We start from the raw sequence: 12,681 nt of genomic DNA, 5'->3' as shown, positions 1-12,681 counted from the left end.
TTATTATTCCTATGGGGTCTTCCTGAAGGGGACTTTCCACTAAATTAACTAATCACCGTATGCAGAAGCCAAGCTTTCAGCACGCTGGTGCTCTCACAGCTGTATTATTAGGCACGGGAATTACAAAACCTGGATCAACCTAGTCCGAATTCAGTGTTCCCCCTGCTTAAAGCACCAGGTTGTGAGACCTCATGAGCTCCCCTCCAACCTGGATGGCTCCTGGTTTTGTGTGACTCTTGCTCCAGACTGCGTGATATGAGCTATCTCAGAGAATAATGCTCTACCTGCAGTGCTCATGCAAAGCACTGAGCCAGGCACAATTCCCACTTTCCATTGGCATTGCTCTAAATCAGATCCGTAATAATGGTGTGACTTAATGCTGGCTGTAACTGCCTTACCATTTTGTGTCTGTGGTTGTGCCCATTTTAGCCTGCAATGTGAGCTGTGAGTAAATGCCTGGCGAGGCGCTGTGTAAACTTTTAGCTCTGTGAGCTGGTCTGAAATTATTTCTCTTGCTGTGCTTCCCAACCTGGGGGTAACCTGGCAGCATCCTTGAGGCAGGACAGTGTTGTTTCCACAAAAGCACCTGCTTTTTCCTCAACATGAGTTAAATTTTGTAGTGTTCAGCTGCTGCCTTCGTTAGAGACACAAACCTTTAAAACCACTGCACTCCCTTAATGGCAGGAACACTGGCTAAGATTTGCCTTTCCAAAGACATGCACAGAGCCTGCAGCTCCAAGGCCTTCCCTGCACATTGAATGCTTTTAAACCTCGAGAAGCCCCTTCTTGGAAATGTTGGTATAAATGTGGGGTATTGCTTTCAAACACTGGGTTGTGAGGACAGATGTTGCTGGTCAGATGCTGATGGACCGCCCCTGGCCAAGCGCAGGGATATTTTTGGCAGAGCGGGGCAGAGGAGCCCATCTGCAGCACTGTCCGTGGTGGGGTGATGGCGATACCTGCACCATGGCTCTGGGGACGGAGGGCATTTCTCTCAGCGTGGTCTGGAAATGCCAGACAACAATCACTGTCTGAAGAGGGATTGTACTCTATCCCAGCAGTAGTTAAAGGTGTTGTTTAACAGCGACTGCCAAATGCAGTTATTTTTAAAATCAGCATTTCCAGATAATTGCATCAAAGGCTTTAACAAGATTGGGCCAAGGAATTTGCTGGAGTTTTCCAGTAAACTGAAAGCAAGGGGGAAGCTCCTGAGAGCTGGGGGAAAGCCTAAATGAATGACACAGCCAACTCCACCCATGGGGAAAACCACAACAAGCAACAGGGGAGCTGAGTAATGCAGAGTTAAGGAGGACTAATCATAACCGATGATGGGCTCTGGTTTATAGAAATTTGGTTGGGATTAATATTTTTTCTTTTGATGGAACAAATAGCACTGTGCTGATACGAGACCCTTCTGGACAGTACTTGACTTGGTGTTTTGTAATACTGTCCTGCAAGAGTAACAGCACCCACCGTTTGCATCCTGGGGTGAGGGACAGCAATTCCACATGCTTGAAGGGGGAGCAAGCAAAGGTGGCCTCTGTCCTCGTCCCACTGATTAAAGCTCATAGACAGGATAATTACCACTGTTTAATAGAAAACAGTGAAATAGTTCAGTAAAGAGGCTGACAGTGAGGTGATGGCACACAGGTTTTCCACTGTCATCCTTGCGGGATGCACAACAGGGTTGGGGATCAGTGCAGAGGAGACTCACACCTGTGGAAGAGAAAAAGCTGATGTAAGCATCACCACAGTACCTTATCAAAGGCTGGTTTGGGCTCACCAGCACTTGAAGAGGAACAAGAACAGATAATACCCTGGAATAACATTTATAGATGATCATGGTGGGCCTCCTGGTCATTTTATCTGTGGGGTTTCTTTTGCTTCATGTGTTATGTGCTAACTTTGACACAGTGAGTGAGGACTGAAGGCAGTCCCTCTAGTAATTATTTGGAAGTTCAATTATGAAGCAGAAATTTGAGAAAACCTAGAGGAAGTCAAAGAGTGAAATCCTAATTTGCAAATGTTATCCTGAGTGGTTGATGGGTACATTGAAAAGCTTTATCTTACAAGTGTTATTTTGTGGCTTGAAAAGAAAGAGAATACTTTTTTTTTTTTTTTTTTTCGGTGAATGACTTGCCTGAGACAACTGATCAGAGGAATTACACTGAGAATTTCTTCTCAGAAAGAGTGGTCAAGAATTGAAATGGGTTGCCCAGGGAGGTGGTGGAGTCACCGTCCCTGGGGATGTTCAACGAAAGGTTGGATGTGGTGTTTAGGGACATGGCTTAGTGGGTGATATTGGTGGTAGGGGGATGGCTGGACAAGGGGTGCTAGAACATCAGCTTTACCATTTCCTAAGAGTTTCAAGTGGTTGCAAGCATTTTAAAATCAGATTAAGCTTGCCACAACCGCTGGAAAGAGTGTTTTTCTTTGACAGTTTGCTAAGACCTCACTAAAGTATGGGAATAGTCTTACCAATTGTTTTCAGAGAAAATAAGAAGAGCAGCAGCTCAGGCTCAGGGGCCATGGGCATGTTCAAAGCCATCAAGAGCAGACAACGTTGTAGTCACAGGAAAGGCAAGTCTTCTTCGCTGCAGTAAAGTAACTGGGATGATGGGGGCACAGGTGGAGGGATGGTGGGAGTTTCAGAAGGTCTTGTTTGGATACATCTCAAGGATGGGCCTGCAGTATTAAATGGAAAAGCAGTACAGAAATGCCTTCTGTGAGGACAGACGGGACTTAACTGTGCAGCCACGCTCCAACTAGGACACCTAGTACATTGCTCTTGAGCACACCCAGGTGCAGCAATGTATTGGCTTATTAAGTGTGAGATAAATATAATCTACCTTCAGTCCAGCTACCAGATTCTTCATAATCCCAGCAGAATTATGCCATGTATTTTGAATTTCATTATCAAATATTCCTGTTCATTTTTCTTTTATCTTGGCTTGAACTGGGGCTCATTTTAAGGGAAATGGCTCATATCAAGGAGCCCTAAAATCAGAGGACCAGGAGACCACACCACTGCCCGGTTCCCCACCTTAGTGGCCCAGAGGTAGCAAGGTTTTCCTCTGCCCAAGTGGTGCAAGTGCCTCTGAAAGCTGCCATGGCACATGAAGCAATGGGACGGGGGTCCCTATGGCTCCCTGCAGCCCGAGGGGCTTTGCTAACCAGCAAATAACGTGCCAGGCAGTGCTGTCTCCTCTAGACCGCTCCTTCAGCCCCTCCTGGGTCACAGGGATGGACACGCTGGAATGGTCTTTGCCGACTGCTTTAAAAATCCTGACAGCTAATGTATTGCGCTTCCAGGCCCAACACAACTTTTTCCAGAGTAATTACTTTCGATTTCCTCACAATAAATACACTGCTATCTTTTCCTTCCCGATAATTGAGTGTATTTATTCTTAACTAAGATTAACTGTCTTTTGGAGCCTAAAATGAATGGGGTTGCCTTGGGAGATCAATATGAATGCTCATAGCCATCATCTATTCGTGAAGCCTGTGCTAGTCCTGAAGACCCTCCAGATGACCTCGGGTGACCAATTCTCTTTTTTTGTTGACCTATACACCGTGGTCCACGAAGCCATGTAGGAAATCCCCATTTAGGGTGGACCTTATTGTCACTGGTGTCACCCCTGGGAAGAAGCAGAGGTTGAAATTCTTCTGTCATTTACTCACTCCATTCTTTCTCCTACTTGTTGTCCTCATCTTTCCTCCCTTCTTCAAAGAGCAGAAAGATTTGCAGCAGTGTGGATTCCCCAGTGCCACCAGAAAGGAAAGGATTTGCCCTGTGGTTCTACATCAGGGAATCTCTTCAGCCTGAGGACAGCATCTGAAAATAGGCAGCGATGGGATGGCAGCAGAGACATGGGCTTCTGCAAAGAGGGTGGAGGACTTGGCTCTGGTGACGTGCCTGAGGCAACAAGCCAGATGGAGGGTTGTCCCAAATCTTTACAGTCTTTGATTTCTCTGGGAGAAAGGAGAGAATGTGGCTAAACCAGGCACATTTCTCAAAGGCATGCACAAGTCAGAAATACCTCCCATTTCTTTGGGCCTAGTTCCCATGGGGACCTCAGCTGTGACCATCTGGTAGGACTTCATCGTGTTAGGCTGCAGGGGAGTTACTTGGCAATCTAGAAAAAAAACAAAACAAAACAAAAACAAAAAAATCTGCCTGATACAGATGCTGGGCACTTCCGCAGCGGTCAGACTGGCCATCTCCTCACCTACCTGGAAGGAATGCTAAAACATGGAGGTGAAAATCCTGGGGAAAACCAGCACTGGCACAGGTCTGAAGTGTTAGAGTGAACCTGAACAAAATCAGTGGGAAAAGGGCTGCACTGTGAGTGCTGCTGGACTCTCTGCTGTTAAAGAGACAGGCAAAAATGACTCTGCTGTAGCCTCTCCCAGGGCTCAGGGAAAGCTTTAGTGACACACTTACGTTGATAAGACAGGAAAGGCTAATGAAGGTAGCATGACTGTGAGACATTGCCTTACAAGAAAAATTATAGCTCTATAACAGCAACAGGGCCTCATTTTTCTTTCAAGGTGGGTAAATGTGCTCTTTTCTTCTTGCTACAAGGCAGCTGGAGACCCTCTGCAGTGTGTCTGGCCTTTCAGCAGCAACTGTTGAAGCCTTGAAGTTCATGGCACAGTGGCTGCTTTCCGTCTCCTTCTGCACAGGGTGGAGATCCAACCCAAGACCATGAAGGATTGAACTGGGCCAGCTGGATGCAGCCTTTTCCTCTCCACCTGCCACACATAGAGAATATCCAGAGTGGAAAGGAAAACTCATGTTTTACAACACCGATGGTACAAATACCATGTTTTTAATGTTATTTGAACTGTGCCATGTGTATTTTCTAACATGGGCAAATGAGGTAAAGAAAAAGCCCTTGCATGCTAAGACTGACTGCAGCAAGAGGATGACACGGACACCTGAGCTGTCTGTTAGAAATACTGTCCCTAAGGGGATATCTGCAGTTTTTTAGAAAACAAATAATAGCTTCTTGGGCTTTCCTCTCACAGCCTTTTGGAGGCTCTGTAATCTAGCTTTCATGGGGCTTGCACCATGATGCTGCATCACTGTGCCCATTCAGGTATTTTTAGAAATGTTATTAAATATTAAGTTTAAAATGATCATATGAGGAGTCCTTTCATTTTAGGCACGCTTAACTACCCAGCTTTGAGCCTTAAAAAGTTGCCTGGCTTCTAGGTCTTCAGCAGAAGTCCACTTAAAGAGACAGTCTAATTTTCACCAGATGCCTCAGGTTCAGTGGTTTATAGCAGTATAGGAAGGGCGAGAAAGTGGCAGTGAAATGTTGATTTAAAGCCAGTTAGTACTGCCTTGTTCCTCATGAAGAACCATTCCAGGTGAGCCGTGGTTCTGCTGCCTTCGCCCAGAGGAGATGTCCAAGGGGGACCCTGATGGGAGCAGGAGGCAAAGTGCACGAGCCTCTGAAAAGCTTCTGTGGTTCCTCTGCCTTTGGGGCAATCTGTTTGTAACTCTTTGCTAAAGAAATAAGACTAGTGCATTTCTTGTTTCCTTAAAATCTCCAGAAAAATCCACCCCATGCCAAACACCCCAAACTGAGTGGTCTTGCCATCTGGATGAATTTCAAACATGCCTATAGCACTGCCTGAAAGATTTCCTCTGCATTTCACTAGCCCGCTTCCAAAGCCAGCTGAGTCCTCCTGTGAAACAGAACTAAATAAAAGCAATTTGCAAAAGCCCTGAAGATATGGAGTGCACTGAGAGAGCATCTTCCTAATGGCCAAGTAGCAAGGTCTTTACTCCCTTGTGTCTCAGATATCTCGTCCCTCGATGCGCACTCCCCACTGCTGTCTGCAGCACCAAGGTCAGGAGCGGTTTGGAGCAAAGAACACCCATCTGGAGTCAGTCCCATGGTTTCCAAAAACTTTGTCAGTTGTATCACTTTCCCATCTCCCAGAGGGAAAGCTCAATGATTGTATTCCACCTATTAGCAGGCATTTAATAAGTATTAGTAATAACTGGATAGTATAAATTTTAATAATAAATATTATAATTCTTAGCGCAGCCATTAATCAATTTGTTATCATTGAGGTAATAATTACTTAAAGATTTATAACTCCAGTTAATGCTTTTTAATTAATTTAATTTGGTGAGGTGAGGAATTGAAATAAAAACACACAGCATTGTTGGCATTTCTCAGTTTAGGAATCTTCAACTTTTGTCTTAAGGTTAAGGTTGCGTTAATCACTCAATTCCTGTGTTTGTCCCTGCATTGCTGACACCTCCCAGACTTGTGAATGTTTGCAGCCCCATAGCCCTCTGGCATGGCAGGGCACTGCTGCGGTCCCTAGTTTGGTCTGGGATGCAGCAGCACCAGCCGTACACTTGTAAGAGGACATGCTTAAATCTGCAATGTTATATACAGCTTAGTATCAGTTTTTAGCTCAAGGGTGAGGAATTGGTACCCTGGTGCTGCAAGGGAGACTGGTATCTCTAACTGGGGGTGGGAGAGAGGGTGTCCTGGGTAGGAACAGCCCATCCCAGGGAAACCCTGGGATGAGGGTTTGTCCTGAACATCCCCCATGGTTTAGGTACAATGCTCAGATCAGCAAGAGGAGTGGGATTCGTGGACTGAAATCCTCGTTGCACCAACCAAGGAGCTTCCATCAAGCAGTGAAGTGGGATCATGTCTTTCTGATAAAGTGGTATTAATGTCTGAGGAGCACTGCTGAGAATGGGAAGAGTATTTAATCCCAGGATGGGAAAGATTTCAGTTCTGTTTCCTGCTCTGCCATGGGAGATTCTTTCCCAGTGACAAAAAGGGATACTCCAAAATCCTGGCTGTTTCGGTTGGGATGTTCCTTTCAGCGGAAACTGAGCTGCATTTCATGAAGGAAAATGAGACCCAGGAAGAGGGAAAACACAGGGCTGAAACTGCTGGGCATCCATCCAAGTGGCAGCAGGCGGACACCCGCAGCAGGTAGCTGGTGAGAGCAGCCAGGACAGAAGTCACTGATAGCATTCAGGTATTTAAACATTTGGATGTGACCCCTGCAATCCTGTCAATGTTAAAGGAGACATCCCTTACATCCCCCGTGCTGTATTCACCCAGCCACAAACAGCTCAAAGCCTTCTGCCCAAGTCTGACGCATGCCTTCGGGAGCCACGTTGCCCAACTCCCAGCATCCAAGTTAGGACAGACAAATTGCACACATAATACCATCCGTCTCCAGGAAGGAGAATAAAGCACCAGAAACGTTGTCTTGAGGGTGAAGGGTGAAGAGGAGCAGTGCTCAGGGAATGCATTTAGTGCAAGTTGGAAAGAGCCTCTTGACATCAGGGGTAGCAGAGGCGAAGGAGCTGAGGCTCAGCACACCAGGGTTTGTTACAAGGCATCGGTCAAAGGGGCTTTTCCAATGGTGGAGTGGGGACCACAGGGATGTCCAGGAGGATATCTTGCCAAAGGTCTTGGAAATGGCAGGTGTGGTGGGTTGACCCCAGCCAGCAGATAAGGCTCCATTGCTGACCAACCCTCTTCTGTGAAATTTCCCTTACTTAGGCCAAGTAAATTTTCATATGGCATCTATACTCTTCCTCCCAAACACACTTAATCTTTAGAGATTACTTCAAAGAGTCTCTCTATTGTTTCTCTGATGAATGGCGTCTTTCTGAGTAGGCCCCCAGGCTGGGAATCATTTCAATTAATTTTCGTTCTCTCCTTTATGCATAACCCTCCTAGTCCCCTCAAGAAGCATTGCTATTCCCTCCTGCATAAAATGTAATGTGTGTCAGTATTTTATTTTCAAATTGACATTTACCTGGGATTTCAAAATGAGTTAAAATCTGATGTGAGTTTCATTTTGTTAGGGGCATTAGTTTTACTGGATTTGCAAGTTATAAAAGGCAGTCCTCCCTCCGAGAGACATCACCCCTGGCAGGGGGCTTCCAGATGGTTATTTTGAGAAGGAATCCCAACAAATTTCTCGTTTAGCTGTATCAGATGAACTTATTTAATATAATAACAGAGGAGCATAAAATGTCTGCATACAAACCATACAAAAAATGTGCATTTCTGTGATTACAAATTTCAGTGTGTGTGGGCTGTTCTGGAGTTATTGTGTCATTTTCTGTAAAAGGCACTGTTTTTCCATCTGCTTTTGGCTGGGGGTCTGATGACAACAGGTATGGCACAAGAGAAGAGCTTTCTTCTTCCTGTATGGCCTGAAAGATGCTTCCCAGCTTCATCTCACTCCAGTTGATGCTGCCACTAGAAGAACTCATAGAATCATAGAATCATAGAATATCCTGAGTTGGAAGGGACCCTTAAGGATCATCAAGTCCAACTCTTGATACCGCACAGGTCTACCCAAAAGTTCAGACCATGTGACTAAGTGCACAGTCCAATCTCTTCTTAAATTCAGACAGGCTCGGTGCAGTGACCACTTCCCTGGGGAGCCTGTTCCAGTGTGCAACCACCCTCTCTGTGAAGAACCCCCTCCTGATGTCGAGCCTAAATTTCCCCTGCCTCAGCTTAACCCCGTTCCCGCGGGTCCTGTCACTGGTGTTAATGGAGAAAAGGTCTCCTGCCTCTCGACACCCCCTTACGAGGAAGTTGTAGACTGTGATGAGGTCTCCCCTCAGCCTCCTCTTCTCCAGGCTGAACAGGCCCAGTGACCTCAGCCGTTCCTCGTACGTCTTCCCCTCCAGGCCTTTCACCATCTTCGTAGCCCTCCTCTGTACACTCTCCAACAGTTTCATGTCCTTTTTATACTGTGGTGCCCAGAACTGCACACAGTACTCGAGGTGAGGCCGCACCAGCGCAGAGTAGAGCGGGACAATCACCTCCCTTGACCTACTAGCGATGCCGTGCTTGATGCACCCCAGGACACAGTTGGCCCTCCTCGCCGCCAGGGCACACTGCTGGCTCATATTCAACTTGCTGTCTACCACGACCCCCAGATCCCTCTCTTCTAGGCTGCTCTCTAGCGTCTCATTGCCCAGTCTGTATGTGCAGCCAGGGTTTCCCCGTCCCAGGTGCAGGACCCGGCACTTGCTCTTATTGAACTTCATGCGGTTGGTGATCGCCCAGCTCTCCAACCTATCCAGATCCCTCTGCAAGGCCTTTCCACCCTCATTCGAGTCCACAACTCCTCCAAGTTTGGTGTCATCAGCAAACTTGCTCAAAATACCTTCTATTCCTACATCCAGATCGTTTATAAAAATATTGAAAAGTACCGGCCCTAATATGGAGCCTTGAGGGACCCCACTGGTGACCGCCCGCCAGCCTGACGCAGCCCCATTTACCATAACCCTTTGGGCCCTGCCCGTTAGCCAATTGCTCACCCATCGTATGATGTTTTTATTTAGCTGTATGGTGGACATTTTGTCCAGTAGGATCCTATGGGAAACCATGTCAAAAGCCTTGCTGAAGTCCAAAAAAATCACATCAGCTGGTTTCCCTTGGTCCATCATACGGGTGATCTTATCATAAAAGGAAATCAGGTTAGTTAGGCAGGACCTGCCCTTCACAAACCCATGCTGGCTGGGACCAATGACTGCTTTGTCCCCCAGGTGAGCCTCAATAAGTTCGAGAACCATCTTCTCCATGATTTTACCAGGCACTGACGTGAGACTGACAGGCCTGTAATTGCTAGGGTCTTCTTTCTGACCCTTCTTGTAAATCGGCACAACATTTGCCAGCTTCCAGTCTACCGGGACCTCTCCAAATTCCCAGGATCATTGAAAAATAATTGAGAGAGGTTCCGCGATGACGTCCGCCAGCTCTTTCAGCACCCGGGGATGAATCCCATCCGGACCCATGGACTTGTAGGGATCCAGGTGGAGTAGCAAATCCCGCACACGTTCAGGGTCGGTTGGGAGTTTGTCATCCCCACCATCCCGGTCCTCTAGCTCAGGGCACCCTGGGTCCCGAAGCCCATCATCGGCGTTGAAGACAGAGGCAAAGAAGGCGTTAAGCGTCTCTGCTTTGCCTATGTCATTGTCTGTGAGGAGACCTTCCCTATCAAGGAGCGGCCCTATGTATTCTTTAGTTCTCCTTTTTCCATTCACATATCTGAAAAAGCCCTTTTTATTTTCTCTCACAGACACAGCCAGCTTCAACTCTAGGTGTGCTTTGGCCACACGAATTTTCTGCCTACAAACACGAACGGCATCCCTGTATTCTTTCCATGACACCTGGCCCTCCTTCCAGTAGCGAAACACTCTCTGTTTCCGCCTAATCTCCATTAGAATGTTCCTGGTCAGCCACGCCGGCCTCCTGCCCCGCCTGCCTGACTTGCGATATTTAGGAATTGCTTGATCTTGTGCTTCTAGGAGGCATCGTTTAAAGAATGACCAGCACTGGTGGACATCGAGGCCTTCAAGAGCAGTTTCCCAGGGGACCTTGCTGACTAGTTCCCTGAGCAGCCTGAAGTCCGCTTTCCCCATATCTAGGGATGAGGTTTTGGTGGCACTTTTCCTTCTGTCACCGTAAATTTTGAACTCAACCACTTCATGGTGGCTTTGACCAAGGCGGCCACCAATCACCACATCTCCCACCAGACCCTCTCTGTTTTCTAGCAACAGGTCTAGGAGGGCACCTTTCCTAGTTGGCTCCGTTAGCACCTGCACCAAGAAGTTATCATCTAGGTGCTTCATGAACCTCCTGGACTTGCTCGTGTCAGCCGTGTGGCACTCCCAGTTAACGTCTGGCAAGTTGAAGTCCCCCATAAGGACAAGGGGAGTTAATCTCGAGGCCTCTCTTAGTTCTGTAAAGAATAATTTATCGGCGCTATCGTCCTGGCCAGGCGGTCTGTAATAGACTCCCACAACGACATCCCCTTTATTCGTTCGTCCCTTGATCCTTACCCAGAGGCTCTCAACTTTGCCATCGCCGACCTGAAGTTCCACACAGTCCAGCCCCTGCTTCACATATATCGCCACCCCACCACCTCGCCTACCCTGCCTGTCCCTCCTGAAGAGCCTGTAACCATCTATCGCAACACCCCAGTCACAGGACTCATCCCACCAGGTTTCGCTTATGCCGATGATATCGTAGTTGCAGGACTGGGCCAGGACTTCTAGCTCATCCATTTTATTCCTCATACTGCGTGCGTTCGTGTAGAAGCACTTCAGGTGCGTCTCCTTACACTCAGCACCTTGTGGATCTGCCCGAAGGACCTCACTGGCACCCAGCCCCTCTGATTCTAGCGTACCTTCCCTTAGGTCTTCACCGGCGTGCCTGGTTTTAGCCCCTTCCCCCTTCGACTCTAGTTTAAAGCCCTATCTATCAGCCCTGCCAACTCCTGCCAACTCACGTAAACAAAAATCAGGGATGTCCTTGTGTATTCCTTATTGCATCTGAGAAAATACTCCTAAGTTACAAGCTGCAACGTGAGGAACAAATCTCCAGTGAAGATGCTGGGACTCCTCAAGAATGGAGCCAGCGAATAGATGGGTTGTACCAGTATGTTAACCATGGTGCAGAGTTGCATCTTCTCTCGGGACTCCTAGGACAGTCTGAAGAAGCTCTCTTTCTTGGTGAACAGGTGTAGGAGAAGGACAAAACCACCAGTAATTGAGCCCCAGGGCATCCGAAACATGGCATGCACATTGCTGTTAGGAACAGAGAGGCCAGTTCTCTACTCTTTGGAATTTTTATTACCCTTTTGTACTTGTCTCACTTGTCTCACGCGAGACAGTGAGCAGAGGATGACGCTTAGACTCTTTTGCAAGGATTTACCTTCGTGTTAGATTTGTATCCCAATATAACATGCATACATATAAAGGGTTAATCCTCTCTCCAGGAACCTCAGGGCTTTGTTGAAATACCTTCTGTAGCTATCAGGGAGCATTTTTTGTCATAGATATGTGGGGCAGGCACACATCTTTCTTTGTAGCATAGGGAGACTACTTCCAGCCTGGCCAGTATGCATTTACTGTGCTCTGCACCACTTCATGGCTTCTTGTTGTCTTTTCTACTTCCTCTGACTGCAAAGCTCATGATTGTTTCCAGCGACATTTACCAGGCTGTAGTGCCACTTCAGGAAGCTGCTCTGCCGCTCTAGGCCTGTCCCACTTGAGTTGTAGTCTGACATCTTAGATCTTCTTTTGTCTTTGTAATTTTGGGTCATGTAACCCTTCTGGGACTCTCAAGATATTTAAATAGGCTCTGTGCTGAGGAGAACAACCATTATTTCCTTGCTTTTTTGAACTAACTTCCTCATTTAGTGTTTGCATGGTGCAGTTCTGGGGCTGGGTTTCAAAGAGAAAAATCTTTTGAGCGTTTTGCTGCTCACTTCAGTTGTGCTTACCCTATTCCATCACAATTGCACAGAGACTGACTTTTAATTAGCTTCAGAGCTGTGTGATATCTTTAGGAGCAGTCAATACAGCCATTGGGCTTCCTTTATTTGTGAAAAAGACATGAAAAATATGCAGAATAAACTGTATAGTTCTCCATAAGGGAGGAGGGAAAAAAAAGTCCAATTTTATGTGGTAGCCAGTTTTCTGCAACTTTGTTTTTGCAAGAAAAAGGAAGAAGAAAGGAAACAAAAAACAAAGACTAGGAAAAAAGAAGCATTTATTACACTATAATGAGGTAAAACCAAGCTCACATACCAATAGGGGAGCTGACAATAATATATGGCTTTAATTAGCAATCAGGATTTGAGGAACAGCTTATT

Source organism: Anser cygnoides, chromosome 17, assembly GCF_040182565.1.
Source record: "Anser cygnoides isolate HZ-2024a breed goose chromosome 17, Taihu_goose_T2T_genome, whole genome shotgun sequence".
Lineage (NCBI taxonomy): Eukaryota > Metazoa > Chordata > Aves > Anseriformes > Anatidae > Anser > Anser cygnoides.
Note: the sequence above shows the minus strand (reverse complement) of the source record.